Genomic DNA, 6,144 nt, shown 5'->3' with positions numbered 1-6,144 from the left:
ACTCTGCTTCCATTGCCTGTCAGAGAGAAAGAAGTGAAGTGCCAAACTTGAAAAGGGGCTCGGAAGTGTGTCTGGTCAAGCCAGGCTAAAACCCCCTCTGGCCCAAATTGTACATGGCTTTGAAGTGACACCAGAAAGGGACCTGTGAACAACAAAGCTACCAAGAGACCATTATCCTCAAAAAGCAAAAAAAAGAAAACTACAGACCACAAATCCCCAATCCCTGGGAATTTGAATTAATCAGGTAGCCTAATGTCTGAAGCCGAGTCAAAGGTACTCCCAACTTTATTCTCTGCTCACTCCCTCCCTCCCTCTCAAAATCACAGACTACAACATCACTGTCCTGATTTGATTAGCTGTGTCTGTCCAGGCTGGATGTGCAGCGGGGAGAAGGTTGGGCTCTTTGTTGTGGCACTATCTCACTAATTGAAATAACTCCCTGTGTGTTTCTGTCTCCCCTGGGGAAGAGGAGTAGCAGCCCCCCCCCCCCTCCCCCCCCCCCCCCAACACACACACACACACACACTCACTGGACTTCAATCATCATGAAGAATCCTTGCCATTAGTCTTTCCCTTGTCTTGAAGTGACACATGCAGCCACCCCAACCCCCAAAGCAACATGACATTTTCACACAAAGCTGTTTCTGTTTTGAACCTAAAGCATCAGATTTATTCATCAGTGTAAAAGTTAGCATAAAAATGTTCCTTTATAATAGATATGGGTTTTGTTATGCTCCAACAGAGCTAGTTCACACAACATTTAACCGAGACTGAAAGGAAATCTAATTTGGTCATAGTTGCGAAAAACAACAAAACGGCACACAATTTGAGACAACATAATACTCTCTTTCTGCGCATTACATTTGTCATTTTTTATGTGAAACGTGATTGAAATAGATTTGTCAAAAATGAAAATAGAGGGGCACCAAGGGCCTAGCAGTTGTGTTGCTACCCATTTACGGGAGAGTCTGTAATCCCACCAAGCAGGCGGACAAATTCTGGCTGGGAAACATGTTGCATTTGGAAGGTGTTGTGTTGCATTCCCCAAATTTACTGGAAACCTTATTTTGTCTGCATACCACATTAAGTATGCAGACTTTATACTTGAACTTGATGGCCCTTTTATAACTTTTTCCCCCCTTTGCCTTCAAAAGAATGCTCGTAAACTGCTTCATATTAAATCGGACAACAAGCATGAGTTTACACTTGGACATGAAATCTAAGAAGCCGTGCATTCAATCACATCGCAGCAGATGTTGTTTAATTGTTGCCATTTGGTGCTCTGTTATGTAATGAGGCATACCAATCTTGCGGAACAATGGGTCAAGAGAGGAGGAAACTTTCAGTGCCAGATCAAACAATACTGTCTGAATGATTGTGCCGATCACATTATTCTATGCACTTTTATAAAGAGTTTTTATACAGAGTCATTCTCAGGCAATAAGGCAGGCAGCAGGTCAGTTGCATTAAATCCTTCAATCAATTTTCCCACTCCTCAGGGAAATATCAGGGAAATAGGGGAGTGGTATCTGCTTGGAAGACAAATTAGCAAGTATTATGGGGACCTGAAGGCTGCAAGATGCACTCCTGACTCCAGGGTATAGTTATCCTATACTGGAGAGCAATATTAAAACAGACCACTTTACAGTTTTAAGAATGAACTTCCCCCATCATCCAATATTGTAAATGAAAGTGCAGCTGTAATTCTGAAGCCCTGGTGTGCTATGAAGTAGGCTGTAAAGCAGGACTGGAGAAGCTGCCCGAGCTCCCTGCAGGCAGGTGGACAGATGAGGGCATTGATTTAAGTTATTGTGCAAAATCCCCCTTCAATTGCTGTCCATTAATTTCTCTGTGGCACCTAATGGCACTGTAAACACAAATAATGGAGAGCAGATTAGACAGCTTGTTGTTTTGCCTAATTATTATACACAAGAGACTATTTGGGGCAGCTTTTGATAGCATGTGCCAGGAATTCCTAGAGTTTCCACCAATTTCCCTGTAGATTTAAACATTGTTTGTTCTCATTTTACTACAATGTGATTCACCAGCAGCACTTTTTTTATTCATTGTTTAGCAGAAACAATTGCTGCTATATTTCTGACACAAAAGGGCCAAACATCTACAGATAAAACAGCTAATACTCACATCTGCACGGCCACAAGCTCGTTTCTCAAAGCGCTTCTTGGTGACGGAAGGAGAGAGAGAGAGAGAGAGAGAGAGAGAGAGAGAGTGACAGAGGAAAACATAAACAAAGAAAAAAAGAAAGTGGGAGAGTAATGGAGGGGGTCAGAGGAGTGTGAGTCGCCAGATGGTACAGTGAAAGAATACACAATGGTAACACAACACCAGTGTCATTCATTGGGCTTATGTAAGCGTTCACTGTAATGGTATATGGAGCATCACTGTCCACAAAGATTACGGAATTATTATTTTTTTTATCTTTCTTATGTGTCTTGGAAAGACCTAAAGGATATTATACTTTTGGTGCATTACAATGAGGCTGTGATGTTCATGATTGTAGGTGATGATTATATTGCCCTCATCAAAGTTCATTTTAAAATAATGAAACATTTGCAATGTATAAATTAAGTGGTGAGATGTTAGTAAGTTACAGCACATCAGACGCTTTATTGGAAAGTAGTGGCACAGCAAAGAGCGCTGCTATAGATAGCAGATGTGATATCTGTTTTCATACATGTCAGATGTAAGATGCATGTGTGAACGCAAACAGCCACATTTTTCGACTTTATCAGTTTTTCAACCTGTGGTTCATTTCTCTCATGACATTCCCCACCCTCTCTTAATTTATCATTTTTCTACTGTCCTGTCTCTAAATAAAAGCATAAAAAGCCCCAAATAAACCCTGAAAAGTAAAAGACTAAAACTGGGCTTTTCTTTTTTGTATCCTGTGCAGGTGAAATCTAAACACATTCAGAACTTTACTAAAGCTTCTGTTGCTTGAAATAACAGCATGTTGGATCCTGATTTTATTGAGACATTTGCTTTAACCACACTCATAAATATTAGCAAGGATAAAGTAAATAGTGTGTCTTGTCTGTCTGTGTGTTTTGGGTGCAGAGGGCTTTTGTTTTGTTTTGGCTAATGTAGCAACATGAGGTTGTGCTTGTAGCTGAGAATCAGTATGGAGCACCAGCTGTCATACCTGGCTTTGTCCCCGTGCTTTCCCACACACACACCTGGCACTTTATCAACTCTCTCAACCAGCACTACATTACTCATTTAGTTGAGTCTGTTTAGAGGAAGCTCAACAACAACACAACATGGTCTTAATTTAGAGAAAATCATTTTCAATTCTGGACACCGATTACACCTGATTTCTCAGAGACCACTTTGGTGTCACAAAGTATTGCAGGTGACATTGCTTTTTACAAGTCAAAGCTGTTATGCCTCTGTCACCCTCTCACACAATGCAGACACAATGCAGATGATGTTTAACAGGAGACTAAATATTGCATCTTGAAATGGCTCTCTGTAAGGGTCAATAGATAATTAATTCAATGGTTAGGAAGTTAGTAATTGGACGACAAACATGTCAATGAAAGCTGCTCATTCACATTTTTTGAAGAACATTTGACAATCCTCTCTCATGTCAGGGATGGTTTCACATGCTGAATTATTAATTGCAGGAAGTGACTTCCATCCCATGTTTTGCATGATGTAAAGTGTATATGGGCTTTGCCCCTGTGTGGCCTCTCTGACCACTTAAAGATCAGGTTAGCAGATTATTGAACAGATGATTGAAACAGATGCCTAATGGACCTTTTTGTAAAAATCCTAAAACAATTATTGATTTTTCCTGTCTGTCAGTAGTGGTTTGAATTTGCTGTGACAGGACGGAGTAGGAGATCAAGGACTCTGACATGATGCTGGTTGGTCACAGCTGGTTGTCTGGCCTTTGAGCAAGGTTAGAGTAGGAGTGGATGGATGATTGGTGTGTTGGATGTCCTCAGGCCCACAGAAGCTTTGTCCTCTATGGTTGCAACCTGACTTGTCTTTTGCTTGAGTTGACAATATTTTGCTTTCACGTCAATTTAAATCCCTGCAGCATACAGCAAACACATATTGAGCGGGATTAAAATAGCACACAATTTAACAATGACTCCTCATTGCCTGGGGCCGGGTTGTGACTTGTGCTATTAATACCTGCCATATATTTAATGTTATGTGTTTTCTGGCAGTCAAGGTTGAGGCGTGTCAATGAAAAGCTCCTGAGCAAGCACAAACATGACACCTTTAAAATAAAAGCTTTCTCCATCAGCTACTGGGCCCCAAAGTAACGGTCTATTTGGTGCACCCTGAAAGAGTCGAGTTTATTGTTACTTTTGAAGCACATCCGAAGTCCATTAACATGAATTAAGCTGTTTACCTTTGAGTGAAATTTAAACAGCATCTCTCAGTCTGCAGCTTTTTGTCCGTCCTATCAAGGGTCACTGGTTGTTCCCGAGTCATAAATCACCTGGGTTCACCTTGTCCAACATCTCATAGGATTAGGTTTTTACGGATGATTGTCACTGTGGGGATTAGAATATCTGCTGTTGGTGTCTATCAGGGATTAGTGATGATTGTAATCACTGATCCTTCCCGGCCATGGAGGTCACAGAGCCCGAGGCCGTGGAAAGGCTGGAGGCCAGGCAGCAACAAAACAAACAAACCCCACCTCCCCCCCTCTTTAACTCCTCCCCACCCCCACTGCATGGAATGTGCATGTATGTTCCCTTTCGTCCCCATTGTTAAGACTAAGTTATTACATCACTTCATGTATGAAGGTGAATACAGTTCCTGCATGCTGAACATGGGTACATCACTATTTAGCAGGTTTTCGAAGCCTGACCTCCTCTCCCTTCATGACCTCCTCCTCCCCTACACTGCAATAAAAACATTCTCTGAATATGTGAGTTGGGGGTTGAGTGTCAAATTAGTGTGGGGAGGGTAAGTAAGACTAAACCTATTTAACAGGTGGCTAGTTATACTAGAACATCAGCCAAAGTAACAACTGTGTGAATAACAAAAACTAAGGAGTTGGACTGAAATATTTTTAGTATCCAAAGATGAGAGAAATTAACTAGTGAGCAAAATGTTGCTTATTTACACACAAAATAAGACTGGCACTCATTTGCAGTGTACCTTTTTAATTAGTATAGGTCCAATTGCCTTTCTCTATTAGCTTTGTTGTCTGGAAGGAAGTGAGTTCTTCTAAACTCTAACCCAGCAGAATTACCTCAGATACAGCTGAAAATCAGTACTGTCACAGTGCCAGTCAATGCAACAGTTGCAATTTTTTGTCAGCCCTGCTACATACAACTGACTAATTTCTTCTTCAAAACAGCAGAACAAGTATAAATACTTTGTGCTGCCCTCGTAAATACTGTTGCAAAAAAGAAGAACAGATTTAAGGCCAATTATCATGTAATGACTGCAAACAACAAATTCTGTGATAGCTTGTAGTATGACTTAAATCAAAGCTAGTAATATGTTTTTAGTACTGTTTTTATACATATAAATGTAAGATCTACTTAAGTAAGTAAAAATGACAACATAAAGCAGTTTCATGGTAACAATCTCTGTCACGCTGCCAGTTTTTCTAGGGAAAGGAGCTGTCAGGAGACCAGCTAAGCTTCGCCAAGAGTTAGCTTAGCTTGTTTCTCTTTGTTTTAAGATTAAGATATTGTACTGAGTCCTACTATAAAACATTTCAAAGCAATTGTGTCATATTCACACACACTAAAGGCTAAATTAATTTTAAAAAATGCATATTTTTAATTAAACAGGTGTCTATATATATCCGACTATGACTTACCACTTTGGTGCCTGAAATTTGATTTGCTGTCCTACCTATTAGTTGCGTTATCAGGCAATTTTTGGTGAAAAAACAGCTGAGTAATCCATTTGGAAACAGAGATTGTGAGCTCAATGGGCATGAAAAATGTAATTCTGATTTGATGCATGCTTACATCCTTAAATGTTGACCTGTGTTTTGATAAGATACCATTTTTCTTATGTCGATCACGTCTGGTATCAGTTAAAAGAGGACTTCAATGACCTACATACAAAAATAAACCGCCATTGAAATGTGCCACATAAACATGAACAAAAAAGTATGACTGCCAATGCTGTGTCTTTGAC

This window comes from Symphodus melops, assembly GCF_947650265.1.
Source record: "Symphodus melops genome assembly, chromosome: 19".
Classification (NCBI taxonomy): domain Eukaryota; kingdom Metazoa; phylum Chordata; class Actinopteri; order Labriformes; family Labridae; genus Symphodus; species Symphodus melops.
This window is presented reverse-complemented; position numbering follows the sequence as displayed.